The 23,444-nt window shown below is 42.1% G+C and overlaps 1 protein-coding gene across 1 annotated transcript in view; it reads right to left on the bottom strand.

Annotated features, from left to right (window-relative positions):
• Positions 1-23,236, bottom strand: part of RASGEF1C (RasGEF domain family member 1C) — a 141,015-nt gene extending 117,779 nt beyond the window's left edge. The window contains exon 1 of the mRNA XM_061421272.1: positions 22,783-23,236. The gene's annotated coding sequence lies outside the window, so the exon portion shown is untranslated. The remainder of the gene's footprint in view (positions 1-22,782) is intronic.
• Between the last annotated feature and the right edge of the window lie 208 nt (positions 23,237-23,444).

Below are 23,444 nucleotides of genomic sequence, written 5' to 3'. Positions count from 1 at the left end.
CAGAATAGGAACACCTACAGAGCTAGACACAGATTAGTGCTGCTAGGGGTAGTGGATGGCAGAGTTGGGAGCAACTGCTTAAGGGGTTGGGGTTATATTCTGGGGTGATAAAAATGTTTTGTAACTAGACAGAGGTTGTGGTTACACAACGTTTGTAATTTACCATATTAGCAGACTAGAAAAGAAAAACCATATGATCATCTCAAGGATGCCAAAAAATATTTGATAAAATTCAAAAGCCATTCCTGATTAAAAAATAAATAAATAAACAAAACCAAAAAATGCTCAGCCATCTAGGAAGAGAAAGGAAGTTTCCCAACCTGATAGAGGGCATCTATGAGAATCTTACAGCTCATATCATATCAAATGGTGAAAAACTGAATGTGTTTCTTTTAAGATCGGGAAAGGCAAGAATGTCTACTCTTATTAATTCTATTCAACATTGTACTAGAAGTTTCACTATGCAATGGGGTAAGATGAAATAAAAGGCAACTATAAAGTTTCTAGAATAAAATATGGGAGAAAAATCTTTGTAACCTTGGGTTAGATAAAAATTTCTTAAATAGCAAAATGTAACTGAAAATAAAAAATTGATAAAGTAGACTTCATCAAAATTAAAAATTTCTGTTCCTCAAGAGACACTTTGAAAAGAACAAATGACAGTCATGTAATAAGGGGAAAATTTATAAATCACTTACTGATAAAGAACTTGTATCCAGAATATATGAGGAACTCTTAAAAAGTAATAAGAAAACAAACTTGAGTTTTAAATGTGCAAAATATTTGAACAGACATTTTATCAAAGAGGACAAGACACACAGATGGCAAACAGGAATAAGAAAAGATGTCCAAATAATCAGCCATTAGGGAATGAAAACTGAAACTTCAATGAGATCGCAATCTACATCTATTAGAACAAATAAAATGAAAAAAAACCGACATACCAAATGTAACAAGGATGTCAAGTGAGTTGAACTTCCATTAATTGAGTGGGAATCCTGGGGGCCATCTTACAATGTGGTCTACCACACAAATGAGTTGTGCATTATCAACAGGAATTCTGCTCACCAATGAGAAGGAAAAAACTACTGATACACATGGCAACATGGATATACTTTAAAATATTTATACAGAGTGAAAGTAGCTAGATGGGTATTTTGATTGTAGTGATGGTTTTATGAGTGTTTACATGTGTCATGGCTATTATGTCAGTTATGTTGTTGCTATTGTTCAGTCACTAAGTCATGTCCAGCTCTTTGTGACCCCATGATCTGTAGCATGCCAGGCTCCTCTGTCCTCCACTACCTCTCGGAGTTTGCTCAAATTCATGTTCACTGAGTCAGTGATGCTATCTAACCATCTCATCCTCTGCTGCCCTCTTCTTCTTTTGCTTTCAATCTTTCCCAGTATCTGCATCTTTTCCAATGTGTTGGCTCTTTGCACCAAGTGGCCAAAGCATCAGTCTTTCCAATGAATATTCAGGGCTGATTTCCTTTAGGACTGACTGGTTTGACTTCTTTGCTGTCCAAGAGACTCTCAAGAGTCTTCTCTAGCACCACAGGTTGAAGAATCAATTCTCTGGCGCTCAGCCTTCTTTATGGACCAACTCTCACATCCATACATCACTACTGGAAAAACCACAGCTTTGACTATATGGACCTTTGTCAGTAAAGTGATATCTCTGCCTTTTTTTTTTTTTTAAATAAGCTGTCTATGTTTGTCATAGCTTTCCTTCCAAGAAGCAGGTGCCTTTTAATTTCATGGCTGCAGTCACTGTCCGCAGTGATTTTTGAGCCCAAGAAAATAAAATCTTGTTCCCTTCCTATTTGCCATGAAGTGATGTGGCCAGATGCCATGATCTTAATTTTTTAAAATTTGAGTTTCAAGCCAGTTTTTTCATTCTTCTTTCACCGTCATCAAGAGGCTCTTTAGTTTGTCTGCACTTTCTGCCATTAGAGTGACATCATGTGCATATCTGAGGTTGTTGCTATTTCTGCCAGCAATCTTGACTCCAGCTTGTGAGTCTTCCAATCAGCATTTTGCATGATGAATCCTGCATGCAGGTTAAACAAGCAGAGCAATAGTACACAGCCTTGTCGTACTCCTCCCCCAATTCTAAACCAGTCAGTTGTTCCATGTTCCATTCCAACGATTGTTTCTTGACTCACAAACAGGTTTCTCAGGAGACATGTAAAGGTCAGTTATACAGATGTTTAAAAAAAGAAGCTTATAAAATCTGATATTTGATACAGTTATTGGAAAACATTAATAAGTTTTCAACTACAATTTTTATGAAATTCAAATACATGTTACCTGTGATGACACAATATTCAAACTGAGACATGCTGTAAGCACACACGCATGCCTGATTTTAAAGCTCTTGTGAAAAAGGAATGTAAAATATGCCATTGGCAATTTTATATTGATTACATATTAGAATGATAATATCTTGGATATGTTTGGTTAAATAAAGTCTATTACGGATCTTAAATTCACCATTTTTAATGTGGCTACAAGAAGATTTCAAATTATTCACAGAGCTCCATGGTATTTCTATTGGACAGTGCTGCTTTAGCTCAAACTGCTCAGTTAGGCAAGTATGGCGTTCATTGACAAACTTGTCAAAAAACAAGTTCATTGACAACAGAAAGAGACAAGCAGCCAATTTCAGAACATGGGACACTTTACAGAACAAATGTCTCTTGTTTCTCTAAAATATCAAAGGAGTAAAGACCAAAAAAATTCCTTAAAAAAAAAACAAAAGACAGGGGAGGGAGATTATTTATAGAATAAAATAGAGAATAATAAAATAAAAGAGAGTTAAGTGTTACAACCCCCTTCACAGATCACTGCCTTGTGGTGGCAAAGGAATTTGTATAACTCGATGAAACTATGAGCCATGCCATGTAGGGCCACCCAAGATGGACAAGTCATAGTGGAGAGTTCTGACAAAATGTGATCCACTGGAAGAGGGAATGGCAAACCACCCTAGTATACTTGCCATGAGAACCTCCTGAACTGTATAAAATAACAAAAAGATATGACACTGAAAGGTGAGGCCCCCAGGTCTGAAGGTGTCCAATATGCTACTGGGCAAGAGCGGAGAACTACTCATAGTCCCAGAAAGAATGAAGCGTCTGGGTCAAAGCGTAAATGATGCTCAGTTGTGGATGTGTTTGGTGATGAAAGTAAAATCTAATGCTGCAAAAAACAGCACTGATAGGGACCTAGAATGTTAGGTCTATGAATCAAGGTAAATTGGACATGGTAAAGGAGGAGATGGTTAGGAATAAACATTGACATCTTAGGAATCAGTGAACCAAAATGGACAGGAATGGGCAAATTTAATTCAGATGACCATTATATCCACTACTGTGGGCAAGAATCCCATAGAAGAAATGGAGTAGCCCTCATAATCAACAAAAGAGTCCAAAATGCAATACTTGGGTGCAACGTCAAAAATGACAGAATGATCTCGGTTTGTTTCCAAGGCAAGCCTTTCAACATCACAGTAATCCAAGTCTACACCCCTACCACCAATGCCAAAGAAACTGAAGTTGATCAGTTCTATGAAAAACTAGAAGACCACCTAGAACTCACACCAAAAAGAGATGTTCTATTCATCATTGGGGACTGGAATGCAAAAGTAGGAAGTCAAGAGATACTTGGAATAACAGGCAAGTTTGGCCTTGGAGAACAAAATGAAGCAGGGCAAAGGCTAACTGAATTCTGCCAAGAGAATGCACTGGTCATAGCAAATACCCTTTTTAAACAATACAAGAGATGATTTTACACATGGACATCTCCAAATGGCCAATTACTGAAATCAAATTAATTATACTCTTTGTAGCGGAAGATGGAGAAGCTGTATACATTCAGCAAAAACAAGAATCTGGAATGAATGTGGCTCAGATCATTAGCTTCTCACAGCAAAATTCAGGCTTAAATGAATGAAAGCAGGGAAAACCACTAGGCCAGCCAGATATGACTTAAATCAAATCCCCTATGAATATGCAGTGGAGGGAATGAATAGATTAAAGGGATTAGAACTTGTAAACAGTGTGCCTGAAGAACTATGGATGGAGGTCCCTAATATTGTACAGGAGGCAGTGAACAAAACTATCCCAAAGAAAAAGAAAAGCAAAAAGGTAAAGTGGTTATCTGAGGAGGCCTTACAAATAGCTAAAGAAAAAAGAGAACCAACAAGCAAGGGAGAAAGATTTCCAAAGAACAGCATGGAGAGACAAGAAGGCTTCTTCAATGAATAGTGTATAAAACTGGAAGAAAAAACAGAAGGGGAAAGACTACAGATCTCTTCAGGAAAACTGGAGATATCAAGAGAATATTTTGCCCAAAGATGGACAAAATAAAGGACAGAAATGGTAGAGACCTAGTAGATGCTGAAGAGATCAAGAAGAGATGGAAAGAATGCACAGAAGAACTGTACAAAAAAGATCTAAATGAACCAGGTAACTACAATGGTGTGGTCAGTTACCTAAAGCCAGACATGCTGAAGAGTGAAGTCAAGTGGGCCTTAGGAAGCGCTGCTGTTAATAAAACTAGTGGATGAGACAGAATTCCAGTAGAACTATTCAAAATCCTAAAGAATGATGCCATCAAGGTGTTGCATTCACTATGTCAGCAAATCTGGAAGACCCAGCAGTGCCCACAGGACTGGAAAAGGTCAATTCTCATCCCAATTCTCAAGAAGAATAGTGCTAAAGAATGTGCTAACCATCGAACATGCACTCATCTCCCATACTAGTAAAGTGAAGTGAAGTGAAGTTGTTCAGTCATGTCCGACTCTTTGCAACCTCATGGACTGTAGCCTATCAGGCTCCTCCGTCCATGGGATTTTCCAGGCAAGAGTGCCATTTCCTTCTCCAGGGGATCTTCCCGACCCAGGAATGGAACCCAGGTCTCCCGCATTGCAGGCAGATACTTTACCGTCTGAGCCACCAGGGAAGCCCCCATACTAGTAAGGTCATGCTTAAAATCTTGCATGCTAGGCTTCAGCATTATGTGAACCAAGAACTTCCAGATGTCCAAGCTGGGTTTAGAAAAGGAAGAGGAACCAGAAATCAAATTGCAAACATTTGCTGGATCATAGAGAAAGCTAGGGAATTGCAGAAAAACATCTACCTCTGTTTCATCAACTATGTAAAAGCCTTTGTGTGGATCATAATAGGCTGTGGAAAGCTCTTAAAGAGATGGGAATACCAGACCATCTTACCTGTTCCCTGAGAAACCTGTATGCAGGTCAAGAAGCAACTGTTAGAACCCTGTATGGAACAACTGACTGGTTCAGGATTGAGAAAGAAGTAGGACTGGTCTATTTGCTATCAACCTGTTAGTTTAATCTATATACCAAGCACATCATGAGAAATGCTGAGCTGGATGAGTTACAAGTGGGAATCAAGACAGGTGGGAAAAACATCAACAACCTCAGATATGAGGATGATACCAGTCTAATGGCAGAAAGTAAAGAGGAACTAAAGAGCCTTTTGATGAGGGTAAAGGAGCAGAGTGAAAGGGCTGGCTTAAAAAGAAAAGATCATAGCATCTGGCCCCATGACTTCGTGGCAAGTAGAAGGGGAAAAGGTGGAAGCAGTGATAGATTTCCTTTTCTTGGGCTCTAAAATCACTGCAGATAGTGACTGCAGCCATGAAATCAGATGTCTGCTTCTTGGCAGGAAAGCTATAACAAAACTAGACAGTGTGTTGAAAAGCAGAGACATTACTCTGCTGACAAAGGTCCATATAGTTAAGGCTATGATCTTCCCAGTGGTCATGTATGGTTGTGAGAACTGGGCCATAAAGAAGGTGGAGTGCTGAAGAATTGATGCCTTGGAACTGTGGTGCTGGAGAAGACTCCTGAGAGTTCCTTGGACAGCAAGATCAAACCAGTCAATCTTAAGGGAAATTATCCCTGAATACTCTTTGGAAGAACCGATGCTGAAGCTGAAACTCCAGTATTTTGGTTATCTAATGCGAACAGCTGACTCATTAAGTCCCTGATGTTGGGAAAGATTGAGGGCAGAAGGAGAAGAGGGTGTCAGATGATGAGATAGCTGGATGGCATCACTGATGCAATGGACATGAATTTGGCAAACTCTGGGAGATGATGAGGGACACAGAGGCCTGACATGCTGCAGTCCATGAGGTCCCAAACAGTCAGACACGAGTGGATGACTGAACAACAACAACAAAGAGTTATAAAAATCAACGCAATGTGTGAAACTTGCTAGGATTATGATTTGAACAAATTAACTATAAAAAATTTGTTGAAGTAATTAAGTATCTGATTATGGGCTGGCTATTAGACAATAATCAGAAACTGTTATTAATTTCATTACGTGTACTAATGGCATGCTGCTTATACATAAAATCCCTATCAGATGCATATCAAAGTCACGACAGAGGAGCTGATAGGGTGTCTTGCATTTGCTTTAAATACCTAATAGGATGGAAGTACAGATAAAGGAAGATGGGCTGTGAGCTAATAGTGTAGGAGCTGGGGGAGGAATATATGCAATTCATGTTCATCCTATTCTTTACATGTTTTGAGAATTTCCATAAGAAACACATTTTACTACAGAGCTACAGTAATCAAAACACTATGTTTGTTACTGGCACAAAAAAAAGGCTGTGAAAAGAAGAGAAGCGAAAAGCAAAGGAGAAAAGGAAAGATATAGCATCTGAATACAGAGTTCCAAAGAATAGCAGAAAGAGATAAGAAAGCCTTCCTCAGCGATCAATGCAAAGAAATAGAAGAAAACAACAGAATGGGAAAGACTAGAGATCTCTTCAAGAAAATTAGAGATACCAAGGGAACATTTCATGCAAAGATGGGCTCGATAAAGGACAGAAATGGTATGGACCTAACAGAAGCAGAAGATATTAAGAACAGGTGGCAAGAAGATCTGTACAAAAAAGATCTTCACGACCCAGATAATCACGATGGTGTGATCACTGACCTAGAGCCAGACATCCTGGAATGTGAAGTCAAGTGGGCCTTAGAAAGCATCACTACGAACAAAGCTAGTGGAGGTGATGGAATTCCAGTTGAGCTATTCCAAATCCTAAAAGATGATGCTGTGAAAGTGCTGCACTCAATATGCCAGCAAATTTGGAAAACTCAGCAGTGGCCACAGGACTGGAAAAGGTCAGTTTTCATTCCAATCCCAAAGAAAGGCAATGCCAAAGAATGCTCAAACTACCACACAATTGCACTCATCTCACACGCTAGTAAAGTAATGCTCAAAATTCTCCAAGCCAGGCTTCAGCAATATGTGAACCATGAACTTCCTGTTGTTCAAGCTGGTTTTAGAAAAGGCAGAGGAACTAGAGATCAAATTGCCAACATCCATTGGATCATGGAAAAAGCAAGAGAGTTCCAGCAAAACATCTATTTCTGCTTTATTGACTATGCCAAAGCCTTTGACTGTGTGGATCACAATAAACTGTGGAAAATTCTGAAAGAGATGGGAATACCAGACCACCTGATCTGCCTTTTGAGAAACCTATATGCAGGTCAGGAAGCAACAGTTAGAACTGGACATGGAACAACAGACTGGTTCCAAATAGGAAAAGGAGTACGTCAAGGCTGTATACCGTCTCTGGGGTCCCACAGAGTCGGACACGACTGAAGCGACTTAGCAGCAGCAGCAGCATGGAGTAAATGAGAGTGAGGACTCCCAGCCCACGCAGTCTTTGCTCATGGGTAGGAAATGTCCCTCGGAGAAGGCAATGGCACCCCACTCCAGTACTCTTGCTTGGAAAATCCCATGGACAGAGGAGCCTGTTAGGCTGCAGTCCATGGGGTCGCTAAGAGTCGGACCTGACTGAGCGACTTCACTTTCACTTTTCACTTTCATGCATTGGAGAAGGAAATGGCAACCCACTCCAGTGTTCTTGCCTGGAGAATCCCAGGGACGGGGGAGCCTGGTGGGCTACCATCTCTGGGGTCTCACAGAGTTGGACATGACTGAAGTGATTTAGCATAGCATAAGGCTGTATATTGTCACCCTGCTTATTTAACGTATATGCGGAGTACATCATGAGAAACGCTGGACTGGAAGAAACACAAGCTGGAATCAAGATTGCCAGGAGAAATATCAATAACCTCAGATATGTAGATGACACCACCCTTATGGCAGAAAGTGAAGAGGAACTAAGAAGCCTCTTGATGAAAGTGAAAGTGGAGAGTGAAAAAGTTGGCTTAAAGCTCAACATTCAGAAAACGAAGATCATGGCATCTGGTCCCATCACTTCATGGGAAATAGATGGGGAAACAGTGGAAACAGTGTCAGACTTTATTTTTTTGGGCTCCAAAATCACTGCAGATGGTGACTGCAGCCATGAAATTAAAAGACGCTTACTCCTTGGAAGGAAAGTTATAACCAACCTAGATAGTATATTCAAAAGCAGAGATATTGCTTTGCCAACAAAGGTCCATCTAGTCAAGGCTACGGTTTTTCCTGTGGTCACGTATGGATGTGAGAATTGGACTGTGAAGAAGGCTGAGTGCCGAAGAATTGATGCTTTTGAACTGTGGTGTTGGAGAAGACTCTTGAGAGTCCCTTGGACTGCAAGATCCAACCAGTCCATTCTGAAGGAGATCAGCCCTGGGGTTTTTTTTGAAGGAATGATGCTAAAGCTGAAACTCCAGTACTTTGGCTACCTCATGTGAAGAGTTGACTCATTGGAAAAGACTCTGATGCTGGGAGGGATTGGGGGAAGGAGGAGAAGAGAACGATAGAGGATGAGATGGCTGGATGGCATCACTGACTCGATGGACGTGAGTCTGGGTGAACTCCGGGAGTTGGTGATGGACAGGGAGGCCTGGCGTGCTGCGATTCATGGGGTCACAAAGAGTCGGACATGACTGAGCAACTGAACTGAATAGATCAGTGGAAAAGGAAAGAAAGCCTAGAGATAAACCCACCCACCTGTGGTCACCTAATCTATGACAAAGGAGGCAAGAATATCAATGGAGAAAAGACAGTTTCTTTAATGAGTGGTGCTGGGAGAACTGGATAGTTAAATATAAAGGAATAAAATTAGAACAGTTTTCCATATCATACACAAAAATAGACTCAAAATGGATTAAAGACCTAAATGTAAGGCCACACACTGTAAAATTCTAAGAGGAAAACATAGGCAGAACATTGTTCAGCATGAACTGCAGCAAGATTTTTTTGGATCCATCTACTAGAGTAATGAAAATAAAACAAAGATAAACAAATAGGATCTAATTAAAATGAAAAGCTTTTGCACAGCAAAGGAAACCATAAACAAAATAAAAAGACAATCCTCAGAATGGGAGAAAATATTTGCAAACGAAGCAACTCACAAGGGATCAATATCCAACACACAGCTCATGCAGCTCAATATCAAAAAGACAAACAACCCAGTCAAAAAACAAGTAGATCTAAATAGTCATTTCTCCAAAGACAACATACGGATGGCCAACAAACACATGAAAAGATGCTCAGCATCATTAGAGAAATGCAAATCAAAACTATAATGAGGTGTTATCTCATTGTAGACCAGTCAGAATGACCGCCATCAAGAAAATCTACAAACAATAATTGCTAGAGATGTTGCAGGAAGGGGGACCCCTTCCAGGGCCTGAAACTGGGCTCTTGTCTAACACTCAGAAATGAATTGCCCGAGGAGACATATGTGCTGACAAAGCAAGGGATTTTATTGGGAAAGGGCATCCGGGTGAAGAGCAGTAGGGAAAGGGAACCCAGGAGAACTGCTCTGCGGCGTGGCTCGCAGTCTCGGGGTTTTATGGTGATGGGATTCATTTCCGGGTGGTCTTTGGCCAATCATTCTAATTCAGAGTCTTTCCTGGTGGCGCACGCATCGCTCAGCCAAGATGGATGCTATCGAGAGGGATTCTGGGAAGTGGACGGACACGCAGTGTCTCCTTTTGACCTTTCCCGAACTCTTCCAGTTGGTGGTGGCTTATTAGTTCCCTATTCCCTATCAGGATCTCCTGTCATAAAACAACTCATGCAAATGGTTACTATGGTGCCTGGCCAGGGTGGGCGGTTTCAATCAGTGTGCTTCCCCTAACAGAGAGGGTGCAGAGAAAAGGGAATCCTCCTACACTGTTGGTGGGAATGTAAATTGGTGCAGACACTATGGAGAGCAATATGGAGGTTCCTTTAAAAAGATAAAAATAGAGCTACCACATTGCTGGATCACAGAAATCTCACTCCTGGGTATATATCCAGAGAAAACCATAATTTGAAAAGATACATACATGCCAGTGATCACTGGAGAACTATAGCCAGGCCATGGAAGCAACCTAAATGTCCACCAATGGAGAAATGGATAAAGAACATGTGGTATATAATGGAGTATTACTCAGTCATAAAAAGAATGAAATGATGTCATGTGCAGCAACAGGATGGATCTAGAGATTGTCATACTGAGTGAAGTAAGTCAGACAGAGAAAGACAATATCCCTTATATATGGAATCTAAAAAAGGGTACAAATGAACTTGTCTACAAAACAGAGAGTTACAGATATAGAAAACAAACTTATAGTTACCAGGCGGATAAGGGGAGTAGGGATAAACTAGGAGACTGGAACTGACATATGCACACTACTATATATAAGATAGATAACTAATAAGGATCTACTGTATAGCACAGGGAACACTATGCAACACTCAGAGTGTTGTAATGGCCTGTATCGAAAAAGAATCTAAAAAAGTAAATATGTGTGTGTGTATTTATATACATACGTAACTGGATTTTATATACATATGATTCACGTTGCTGAACACCTGAAACTAACACAGTACTGTGAACCAATTATACTCCAATAAAATTTTTTTAATGAAAGGAAAATCTGTGACTTTCTCCCTGAAAGTCCCAGGAGGCCTGGGTGCCTTGTGACCTTGGGCTGCCCTCCCTGTCTGAGCCAAGGATGAAAATGACCACAGGTAGGAATGAGGGTGCTTCCTCATCATTCAATGAGGGCAATACCACTGATCACATTTATCATATGCAATGTGCATCTGTCAATGAATCTGCTCATGAAATTCGTTACATACGGTGTGATAATCTAATTTGTTCCTTCTTCTTGCACTCACTATTTGCAAAATATAAGCACATTTTCCCTGGCAAACATTTCCGAATTGCAACATGCAGACACTTAAAGTCCCTTTCATCATCCAAAGTGCTAATAGAATTTGGCTGCATTTATGCAGAAACATCTGTTTTCAAACCACAGGCCACTGGGGGCCTCCAATTCATATTAGGGGAGCAGCTGTCACACACACTGTCATTTCAGCATCCTTAACCCTTTCCACAATTCCTCTTGCACATGTTCATACAAACAGTCAAGTGTGCAATATTTTATTCTTAAGGGGTTTGTCAAGACAACTGGTTGTCAGAACTCCTGAGCTGGGGAGACATTTCTGTTAAACGTGAAGGAACTGGAAACTTCAACCATTTGCATGGAAATATGTTACAAATGGATTGCACCTCCCGACCAGAGCCCTGGATTGTGGATAACCTTCTCCGAGGATCAGAGCCAGGCACATACCCCAGTCCACCTGCCCAGGTGGTGTCTAGGTGTGTGAGTTGTAGGGTGACCTGCCCTGGTGCTCAGAGACTGGGGTCCTCCCTGCTGACTCCTCTGACCAGTTCTCCAGTGTTCTCGGTCTGCTCAGATTCACAGGGAAATTGGGCAATGGCTGGTTAGAAGGCCAGGCGCCCTCCTGACCTGTGCTCCCAGCCTTGTGCAGCATGGCAGTGACAAGGTTGATTCCGTGCCTGTCCTCAAGCTGCTCGCAGGCAAGATGCAGAGAGCCGGCACTGAGCTCCCAGGGTCTCCAGTGCCAGGGGCCTTGACTCTCTCTTTCTTCCTCTCCTGCCAGACCACCCACATTCTGCCTGACTCCTGTCTGACCTTCCAGAGGAGTGGAGGGATAGCCTCTCCTGGGAGCCCCTGTCAGGTTGAGCCTGACTATGGTCCTCCTCACCCATGCATGATCTTGAGGACACTGCTGCCCTGCATCAGGGTCTGCTGCAGACAGGTACCCTGGTGATCACCGGGTCTGATTAACTTAGTGGTCCCCAAAGTGGGAATTGTGTCCTCACAGAGTGAGATGTCCCCAGAGCACAGACCAACATGAAAAGCTTGGGATGAAAACATGAGAATTCCACTTAACATTTTAGCGTTCGTTTAAAGTGACATTGGTACGGAACTTATAACATATAAGTTAGGAAGCATGATAATAAATTAGATGCTTGGAGGCCCTCCACCAAGTTGGGTGGTAGAATATTATCAACCTTTACCTCACCTGGGCCTTCCTCCCAATCCATCTAACTTTCATCATTCCTACTATTTGGAATTTTTTAAAAAATATCAAGCTCATACAACTTCACAGCAAAAACCAATCATTAAAAAAAAAAAAAACAATCTGACTTAAAAATTGGCATGTATACCTATGGCTGATTAATGCTGATGTATGACAGAAACCAACATTGTAAAGCAATTATCTTCCAATCATAAATAAATAAATTTTTTAAAAAGTAAAAAAAATGGGCTGAATATCTGAATATATATTTTTCTAAAGAAGACATACAGATGGTCAAAAGTTACATGAAAAGATGCAGAACATTGCTAAATATCAGGGAAATTCAAATCAAATTCACAATAAGATATCACCTCACAATTGTTAGAGTGGCTATTTTATATATATATATATATATATATATATATTAAAAGAACAAGAAATAACAAGTGTTGGTGAGGAGGTGGAGAAAATGGAATGCTTATGCACTACTGGTGGGAATGTGAATTGGTACAGTCACTTTAAAAAACAGCATGGAGTTTCCTTTAAAAAAAAAAATAAGAAGCTTCCAGTTCAAGATGGCAGAGTAGAAGGACATGTGCTCATTTCCTCCTGCAAGAGAACCAAAATTGCAACTAGCATTGACAGGAGAACGATGGAACCCACCAAAAAAGACATCTCACGTCCAAAGAAAAAGAAGCTGCAACAAGATGGTAGGAGGGGCATGAACATGATAAAATCAAATCCCATATCTGTCAGGTGGTGACCCACAAACTGGAGAACAATAACATCAAAGATGTTCTCCCACTGTTGTGAAGGTTCTAAGCCCCATGTCAGGCTTCCCAGCCTGGGGATCTGACAAAGGGACAGAATCCTCAGGGAATCTGACTGTGAAGGCCAGCAGGCTTTGATTACAGGACTCCCACAGGACTGGGAAACAGAGACCCCACTGTTGGAGGGCACAGACAAAATCATGCATACTCCAAGATCCAGAGGAAAGGAGCAGTGACCCCACAGGAGACTGAACCAGGCCGACCACTACTGTTGGAGGGTCTCCTATGGAGGTGGGGGTCAGCAGTGGCTCATCATGGGGACAAGGGCACTGGCCACAGCAGTCCTGGAAGATGCCCTTGGTGTAAGTCCTCTAAGAGGTCACCATTAACCCTACCACAGAGCCCACAGACTCCAGGGCTGGGTCACCTCAGGCCAAACAACTAACAGGGAGGGAGCACAACCCCACCCACCAGCAGATAACAGGATTAAAGTTTTTCTGGGCATGGCCCTACCCACCAGAGCAAGACCCACTCCTTCCCATCACCAGTCCCTCCCATCAGGAAGGTTACACAAGCCTCTAAGCCTCCTCCACCAGAGGGCAGACCGAAGAGGCAGGAAGAACCACAGTCCCTCAGTGGCGAGAACAAAACCACATTACAGAAAGTTAACCAGGATGAAAAAGCAGAGGGTTTTGTCCCACGCGAAGAGGCAAGATAAAACCCTACAAAAACAACTAAATGAAGTGGAGATTAGGCAACCTTCCAGAAAAAGAATTCAGAAAAATAACAGTGAAGATGATTCAAGATCTCAGAAAAAGGATGGAGGCAAAGGTTGAGAAGATTCAAAAAATGTTTACCAAACACCAGAAGTATGAAAGAACAAGCAGAAATGAAAAATATACTAGAAGGAATCAATAGCAGAAGAACTGAGGCAGAAGAACAGATAACTGACCTGGAGGACAGAATGGTGGAAATCATTGCTGCAGAACAGAATATAGAAAAAAGAATGGAAAAAAAAAAGCAAATAGCCTAAGAGACCTCTGGGACATTAAGGGCACTAACACTTGCATTATAGGCATCCCAGTAGAAGAAGAGAGAGAAAGGAACCAAGAAAATAATTGAAGAGAGAAGTACTGAAAACTTCCCTAACATGGGAAAGGAAATAGTCAACCAAGTCCAGGAAACGCAGAGAGTCCCAGGCAGGATAAACCCAAGGGGAAACACAGAGAGACAAATAGTAATCAAACTGATAAAAATTAAAGACAAGAATAAAATATTAAAAGCAACAAGGGAAAAAATAACAAATAACATACAAGGAACACCCATCAGGTTATCAGCTGATTTCTCAACAGAAATTCTATGAGCCAGAAGGGAATCCATATATTTAAAGTGATGATAGGGAGGAACCTACAACCAAGAATACTCTACCCAGCAAGACTCTCGTTCAGATTGGATGGAGAAATCAAAAGCTTTCCAGAGAAGCAAAAGTTAAAGAGAATTTAGCACCACCAGACCAGTTCACTTCAGTTCAGTCGCTCAGTCGTGTCCAACTCTTTCTGACCTCTGACACCAGGCTTCCCTGTCCATTACCAACTCCTGGAGCTTGCTCAAACTCATGTCCACAGAGTCAGTGATGCCATCCAACCATCTCATCCTCTGTTGTCCCCTTTTCCTCCTACCTTCAATCTTTCCAGCATCAGGGTCTTTTCCAATGAGTCTTCCCATCAGGTGGCCAAAGTATTAGAGCTTTAGCTTCAGCATCAGTCCTTCCAATGAATATTCAGGACTGAGTTCCTTTAGGATGGACTGCTTTGATATCCTTGCAGTCCAAGGGACTTTCAAGAGTCTTCTCCAACACCACAGTTCAAAAGCACCAATTCTTTGGCACTCAGCTTTCTTTATGGTCCAACTCTCATATCCGTACATGACTATTGGAAAAACCGTAGTTTTGACTAGACGGACCTTTGTTGGCAAAGTAATGTCTCTTCTTTTTAATATGCTGTCTAGGTTGATCATAGCTTTTCTTCCAAGGAGCAAGCCTCTTTTAATTTCATGGCTGCAGTCTCCATCTGCAGTGATTCTGGAGCCCAAGAAAATAAAGTCTGTCACTGTTTCCACTGTTTCCACATCTATTTGCCATGAAGTGATGCGACTGGATGCCATGATCTTAGTTTTTTGAACGTTGAGCTTTAAGCCAACTTTTTCATTCTCCTCTTTCACTTTCATCAAGAGACTCTTTAGTTCCTCCTTGCTTTCTGCCATAAGGGTGGTGTCATCTGCTTATCTGAGGTTATTGATATTTTTCCCAACAATGGCTTACAAATAGCTGTGAGGAGGCCTTACAAATAGCTGTGAAAAGAAGGGAAGTGAAAAGCAAAGAAGAAAAGGAAAGATATATCCATTTTAATGCAGAGTTCCAAAAAATAGCAAGGAGAGATAAGAAAGCCTTCCTCAGGGATCAGTGCAAAGAAACAAGAAAACAACAGAATGGGAAAGACTAGAAATCTCTTCAAGAAAATTAGAGATACCAAGGGAACACTTCATGCAAAGATGGTTATCAGCTGATTTCTCAACAGAAACTTTACAAGCCAGAAAGGAATGTTACCATATATTTAAGGTGATGAAAGAGAAGAACCTACAACCAGGAATACTCTACCCAGCAAGACTCTCACTCAGATTTGATGGAGAAATCAAAAGCTTTACAGACAAGCAAAAGTTTAAGAGAATTCAGCACCACCAAACCAGCTTTACAATGAAGGCTAAAGGAACTTCTCTAGGAAGGAAACAAAAGAGAAGGAGAAGACCTACACAAAATAAACCTCAAAAAATTAAGAAAATGTTAATAGGATTATACATATTGATAACTACCTTAACTGTAAATGGATCAAGTGCACCAACCAAAAGACATAAGCCTAGCACTTCCACTTATCATATCACTCTATTCAATCCCTGAAATTTTATGCAATTATTTCAAATTATTAGGTTAATCACACTTCCATTACAGTTTGCAACTGTAATTATCTTTTATTTTTTGTCTGGGTATTGATTGTGAAAACTGATAAACATCTTTTACTATTGTGATTATGTAATCAAGATTGCCAGGAGAAATATCAATAACCTCAGATAAGCAGATGACACCACCCTTATGGCAGAAAGCAAGGAGGAACTAAAGAGCCTCTTGATGAAAGTGAAAGAGGAGAGTGAAAAGGCTGGCTTAAAACTTAACATTCAAAAAACTAAGATCATGACATTCGGTCCCATCACTTCATAGCAAATAGATGGGGAAACAATGGAAACAGTGACAGACTATTTTTTTGAGCTCCAGAATCACTGCAGATGGAGACTGCAGCCATGAAATTAAGAGGCTTGCTCCTTGGAAGTAAAGCTAAGACCAACCTAGATAGCGTATTAAAAAGCAAAGACATCAATCACTTTGCTGAAAAACGTCTGTATAGTCAAAGCTATGGTTTTTCCAGTAGTCATGTATGGATGTGAGAGTTGGACTATAAAGAAAGCTGAGCGCCAAAGAATTGATGCTTTTGAACTGTGGTGTTGGAGAAGACGCTTGAGAGTGCCTTGGACTGCAAGGAGATCAAACCAGTCAATCCTAAAGGAGATCAACCCTGAACATTCATTGGAAGAACTGATGCTGAAGCTGAAGCTCCAGTACTTTGGCCACCTGATGGGAAGAACTGACTCATTGGAAAAGACCCTGATGCTGGGAAAGATTGAAGGCAGGAGAAGGGGATGACAGAGGATGAGATGGTTGGATGGCATCACCAACTTGATGGACATGAGTTTAAGCAAGCTCCAGGAGTTGGTGATGGACAGGGAAGCCTGGTGTGCTGCAGCTCATGGGGTTGCAAAGAGTCGGACATGACTGAGCAATGAACTGAACTGACTGAAGTATTATTCACTTAATATAATTGTATCATGATTAATCAACAGAAAATAACAGAATTCTGTATCATCAAAACTACCATTTAATAGAAAAACCTGTAATCATTTTTTAAAATCCAGATGCATGATAGAGTTATCTTAGAATTTTTTGAAAATATACAAATGCCCAGGTACCTCCAGATATGTTTCTAACAAGCAGCCGTATTTAAAAACAACAGATTATATGAGGATCTTTTACTGTTATCTAGTTTGTTTTCCTTTTCTATTTCCTATTCAGTGCTTCCATTTCATTTAGTTTATGTTTTCCAATTTCTCCATGTCTTCTTTTTTGTTGTTGTTCTTTCTCAAGACTTTATCTAGTAGAAAAGGTTTTTTCACACACACACCACATACACACACACATACATATATTATACATATAAATATTTTAGAAAATTTATGAATTTTTGCCTAGCTAAAAAATCCATGATATTTTGATTCCACTTGTTTGACTTAGTATGTGTAGAATGTGTAGAATGCTACATTTCTAATTTATATTCACACAAAACTCTGATATAGTTCCATGCTTTTTAGCATCTAGTATTAGTGCTAAAAGTCTAGGCAATTTATCTTAGTGATTAAAAATATTTGTGAATGAGGCTTGAAACTTCTAAACCATTTCAGAGAATATAAAGAAATACTAAATTGTAAACAAAACAAAAAAACAGGAATTAGCAAGAGATACCTAAAGTTCAGATTTTGTTCAAATTTCATAAAGTTTCATGCCACTGTCCATTATTCATTTTCATATCTTATTCAAGACTCCACTTTGTATTTAAATGCATTGAGTAGCTTCAGTTGTGTGAAATAAATTATGGTAAACTCTTTTCTCATTATTAGACAATATTAGACAAATATTGTCTAATTTTTCTTGTTATGGCTTCTTAGAAACATCCATCATTTAATTTCTAAATACATGGGATTTTGTTTAAAGTATCTTTAATATTAATTTCTCATTTCAATGCTTTATTCTCTGCAAACATCCTCTGTGTTTTTTTCAGTCTAAGTTATTGAAGCTTTTGATGGCTAACTTGAAGATCTCTCTCGGTAAACGTCACACTGCACTTAAAAATATGTGGGTTATTTTCAAGTATCTTCAATATTGATTTCTAACATAATTCCATAGTCATAAGAGAACAGACTCTGCATTCAATATCTTTAGATCATGTAATTTTTGCACCTTGTTTTATGTCCCTGAATATATTTTAGTGTTTCCTAATTTACAATCTATGGGAACTTGAATAGAATTTGTATCATACTGTTGTGTGAGAATTGTATAAATCTTAATTATGTTGAAAAAAGAAATAAACAAAAAGATATAAAGCCGTGAAAAAAAAGATATGATGGGGGAAAAAGTTTTCCCCATCATAATAGGAACAAACGAGGTAAAATATTCATGAATAAACTTGACAAGGACCATGAAGAAAACTTCAAAATGCTCCTGAAAGTAGTCTTAAACAAATAAAAAAGTAAGGAATCTTGAATACAAATGAAGACATTCCTTATTTTTGGACAAGATGACTCAACTTCATAAAAACATCAATTATCCTGAAGTTATACATAAAGTTAATATGGTCCTAACAAAAGATATCAGTTAGAATAGCTAGGAAAACCCTGAAATAAAAGCAGTGGAAGGAAGATTAGTCCTATCAGACATCAAAACATAATAATGGGAATTGAGTTCAATCTCTTTCCTCTATTGCAACAGCTGTAGATACAGTTTTCCTTGCTGTTCACACAGACACACACAGTGTAACTCCTACATGTGACACCAGCACACAAAGGGATAAAGCTGTGTGACAGACTAGAAACAGGTCCAACTGCATTTGGATATTTAGTATATGACACAAATGCATTTCAGATCACAAGAGAAAAGATGGCCTTTAAAAAAAATGTTGGGATAGATATTTGGAAAAAGATTACTGGATCTGTAAACTAAGCACAAAACAAAAGACTTTTAGGAAACAGAGGTGAATTCCATTACAGTTGGGTTGAGAAAAGCCTTTCTAACTAGGATTCAAAACCTAAATGCAATAAATGAAAAGAATGACTAAATTAATGGTCTCAAAACAGAAGCTCTTAATGGTAAAACTCACTATGAATGAGTAAAAAGAAGCCTGGGAGAAATAGTCACAATTGAACAAAGATAAAGCACTAATATTTCTAATACGTATTTTAGACAAAATTTTAAATCCAAAGAAAAGAACACCCTCAAATCCAAAAGGAAATGGACAAAATATATAGACAGGCAATTTACAGAAAGAAGATGATCAAATGACTCATAAACAAATGAAAAGCTAATTTCACTCATAATAATTGAAATGTAAATTATAATGTATTGAAACAGTATTTACTGGCCCTCAGGTCCATGCAGGTGTGGGGAAAACAGACACTGTCACACCTGCTGGTAGGAGTGCAGAATTTGGGGAGAGGGAAATCAAGAATAGTTAACAAAATAAATACTTATTTACTCTTCCTTCTTGGAATCAATAATATGCCTCCACAAATACAAGCAACCTGTGTGCAAGGTTATCTATTATTCCATTATTTTTAATAGCAAAGGCTTGTTAAAAAAAACCCAAATGTCAATGCACAAGATAGTTGAATAAGTATGGAACAGCCTCAAAATGGAGTACAATGTGGAGTACAAAGGAATGAGGAGCATCTCTATGAACCAGTAAAAAGACATTTCTAATTGAAAAAAGCAAGGCACAAAAAAGATATATATATATACTAACTTTTGTAATAATTTATAAGTGGCTTACTTAACAAAAGAGACCCAGGAAGAATAAATCTGAAATTATTTCAAATACCATAGTACGGGAACAAGAAGAAAGAGGCAGGAATGGGATTGAGACTTCAAATACAGCTTTTTTTTTTCTTAGTTTTGACCTTTGGACCATGTAAAACAAGTGTTCAAAAATTAAATTATATCATAAAGGGGAAAAAAATGAATTGTGTGCAAACAGAAACAGATGAAACTAATGATACCATTAGTTATCAAATTGATAACATATTTACATAGTGCTGACTTGACAGCCAAAGAAATCCTGAACGTGACCTGGTAGGTTATGGTTGGTTTGGATGTAGTGATTCTGAAAGTATTTTGAGTGTATTCTAGGGGTAAGCAAATTATTACTGAGAAATGGAATATTGCCTGCCATGTCAGTAAACAAAGGATGTCACAGTCATTAGCAATTGCAGCCAGCATGGATGGTGAGCTGGTGAGCCCTGAGGGAACTCAGGAAAGAACAATACCTGCCCTCTAGCAGCCATCAGACTGTAGCCACTCCCCATGGTGAGCCCTGAGGAAACTCGGGATTTGAAAACACAGGATACTAGCTGAGGAGCATATCAAAGGAATGATTTCAGTAAGCCCAGACTCTTGCATCTTCCCATACATAGAAAAGTGCTAGGTTCCTTAACATGAGATATCTGGTTTTCTTTAATTTACAGTAATCTTTTTACTTTAGACTACTTGCCCTCTGTTGCAAAACTTCTATATAACCTGGCTTCCCCTCTTGCCTCCTTGGAGCAGTTCTCTCAGGGTTACTTGAGATGCTGCCTCCTGGGCTTAAGTCATAAAAATTTCCATCGAATAAAATATAACTCAACTTTTATATTGATATTTTGGGGGAACCAGATTCTTATTGTAGGAGAAAGGAGATGGAACTATTAACTTTCAGTTTTAAAAAAGCAGTTCTCGGTTCAGTCCACTGAGAAGGTCTAGGGTCAATGATGCCATGGTAGCAATGAGCATTTCTATCTAATGCTCAGATACTGGTTTCTAACCCCCACCACAACCCCACTAAAAGATACCAAGGCTTCTTGAGAAATGGCTGACTCTAGGCCTGGGTCAAAGTACAAGTGAGAGCTGGATTAGCTCAAAGACTTAAGGGAACATATGAAAGGATGCAGAGATCGACCTGAACACCCAGCATCTCATCTCTACACATTCAGGGCAGGCACTCCTTCCCCTGCCAGGCACAGGGAGGTCTGAGATGGGCACCCGGAAGGATGCAGGAAGACAGGTAGGGCTTCAGACCAAACTGGTTCTCTTGTCCGCCACAGCTAACAACCCCATCACCTGCAGAAGACCCTGCCCTTCTTGAGCCCCTGGCTCTGCCAGGATGGCAGACTCCACATCTGGCAGCCGGTTGGCTATCCTTGAGAATCTCTGGCAGACTCCACAGCCTGCTCCCTCTCCTGCTCCTGAGAGTCCTCTCCACTCACCTTAGGGACATCCTTTCAATACTCAAAACTCGAAACCCTCCATCTGTCTGTCCATCGCACCTGGAGGAAAGGTCAAACTCCACAGCTCACAAAACTGGCTCTGTTTCAGCTCCTCCCTCCTCCCACCTGTGCCTGCTTCAGGGGCTTGCATCTTTGGACCGTTTGTAGGAGTCACATCACAGCCGTGGTCAGTGGTCACGGCTCAGACACATCCTCTCTGACCAGGGTAAGCCTCTCCTCACCCCCTCCTCAGTCTCCACCCTAATTACGGTTTTTTTTTTTTTTTCTTCTACCACTTATCTCCTGCCATTACCTTGGCTTTTCTTTAGATGACTTATTCAGCTCCCCTCTCCCGCATCTGCTTGTAAGCACTCCTCAGGGCCAGCAGCAGACAGCACACAGGAGGTTAAGGAATGCAATGCTGTAGGCAAGTGAGGCCACAAACCCAGGCCCCTCCTGGTTACTTGGCACAGTGACTGGAGTACGGCTTTTGGAACCAGTCCTACCATGGTTGAAACTCCAACTTTGCCACTTAATGGTCCTGAGACCTTGAACAAGTCCTGTGACTGCTCTAAGGCTCAGTAACTTCAACTAAGACGGAGACACAGCACCCGCCCTGCAAGCAAATCTTCCCAGGACACTGCTCTGACTCCTGAGACTCAGCAGAGCACCTGCCTCAGAGAGCCAGGAGACAGGGAGTGAGGTGAGCCCCTCCATACCCCAAGCTGGCTTGTCTGTCTTTTTAACATTGCTCCCCACGCTGAGCCTGGGGCAGGGGCAGGAGCCTCCCTGGCCTCTTCCCCTCCAGGCCTCCCAGTCCCCGCCTGGACGCAGAGGGGAGCGGACTCCAGGTTTCCTGGCCCCGCCCACCATCACTAATGAGGAACACACCCAGAACCCGGAGCTGACCCCATTGCCCCTGCAGGCTCTCTCGCATCGATCCTTTCCTCAATCCTATCCCAGCTTTAGAGCTGACAACATCCTCTTCTCCCACACACAAGGCCCTCTGCCATCTTCACAAGCAGTCGGCAGGTCAGCCTTCCTGTTCCCATTTCACAGTCCGGGAAACTGAGGTCTCGTGTTGGGTAGGCTTTGGGCCCAGGCTGGCTTTTCCTGCCACTCGAGCAGCTGAGGAAGCTTGCTCCTCGCGCCAAGGCGAGTGGCGGTGCTCGCGCGGCAGAGTGAGTCACGAGCCCCGGCGGCCGGGGGTGCGCGCTCCGCCGGTCTCCTCCTGGCGCCTTCCCCGCGCACGCACCCGCGCCCCGCAGCCCCTCCGCCTCCCATCATCTCTGCCGGACGGGCGCACACTTCGGCGAGCCGGGGCTCCCCGGCCCCGCCAGCCGGCCGGCCACGCGCACTGTCACCCACGCGCGCCTGTGGTCAGCCCGCGAGTCCCCGCCCGAGGCCCGGACACCTGCCGGCCCGCGGGCTCGCAGCCGCGCCTCTCAGCGTCCAGACCCGCCGCCGCCGCAGCTCCTCCCGCGCCCCGCCCGCAGCGCCGCGCCCCGACTCACCGGCTCCCGGCGCGCCCCGTGTCGGAGCTCGGCCCATGGGTTGAGCCCGCCGCTCCCGCTGAGCCGGGGCGCCGCGGACCCTGCCGGCCGCCCGCCGCCTGCCGCGCGCGGCCCGGGGCGCAGCTCGCCTCACTCCGGCGGCCGCCCTAGAGGCGCGGCGCGGCGCCCCCTCGCGGCCGCACGGGGAAGGCTGGGCGCGCAGAGCTCCGGGTGGGGCTGCGGAGGACCCTGCCGCGGGGCTCCCTTTCCCGCTCCCTTCTGAGGCCACCCATCCCCGAGGCGTCCCCGCTCACCCCGCCTCTGCTCTGCTGCGGGCCTCAGGATCAAGGCCAAGTCCAGCCCTGCATTCAGGACCCTCCGCTGTGGCTCGCCTTCCACCCCCTGGAGGTGGGACCCACTACAAGCATCAGATGGCACCCTCACGTCATGGCTCCTGCTGGACTCTGCAGCTGAACTGGCCCCTCCCCACTACCGACTCTCTCACCTGGAAAACCCCTGGCAGCCTAAAATCCGGTGCACCTCTTTTACAGGCCGCTCCTCTGGACTCTCCTCCTGTGATGGCCGCTGATCTGTGGTTTGTCTGTGCTCCCTGTCTGGTAGGCACAGGGTGGGCATCAAAGGATGGGAAGAATGCTTATCACCCTCCAAGCGTCTTCTATCGG

This window comes from Bos javanicus, chromosome 7, assembly GCF_032452875.1.
Source record: "Bos javanicus breed banteng chromosome 7, ARS-OSU_banteng_1.0, whole genome shotgun sequence".
Lineage (NCBI taxonomy): Eukaryota > Metazoa > Chordata > Mammalia > Artiodactyla > Bovidae > Bos > Bos javanicus.
This window is presented reverse-complemented; position numbering and strand designations above follow the sequence as displayed.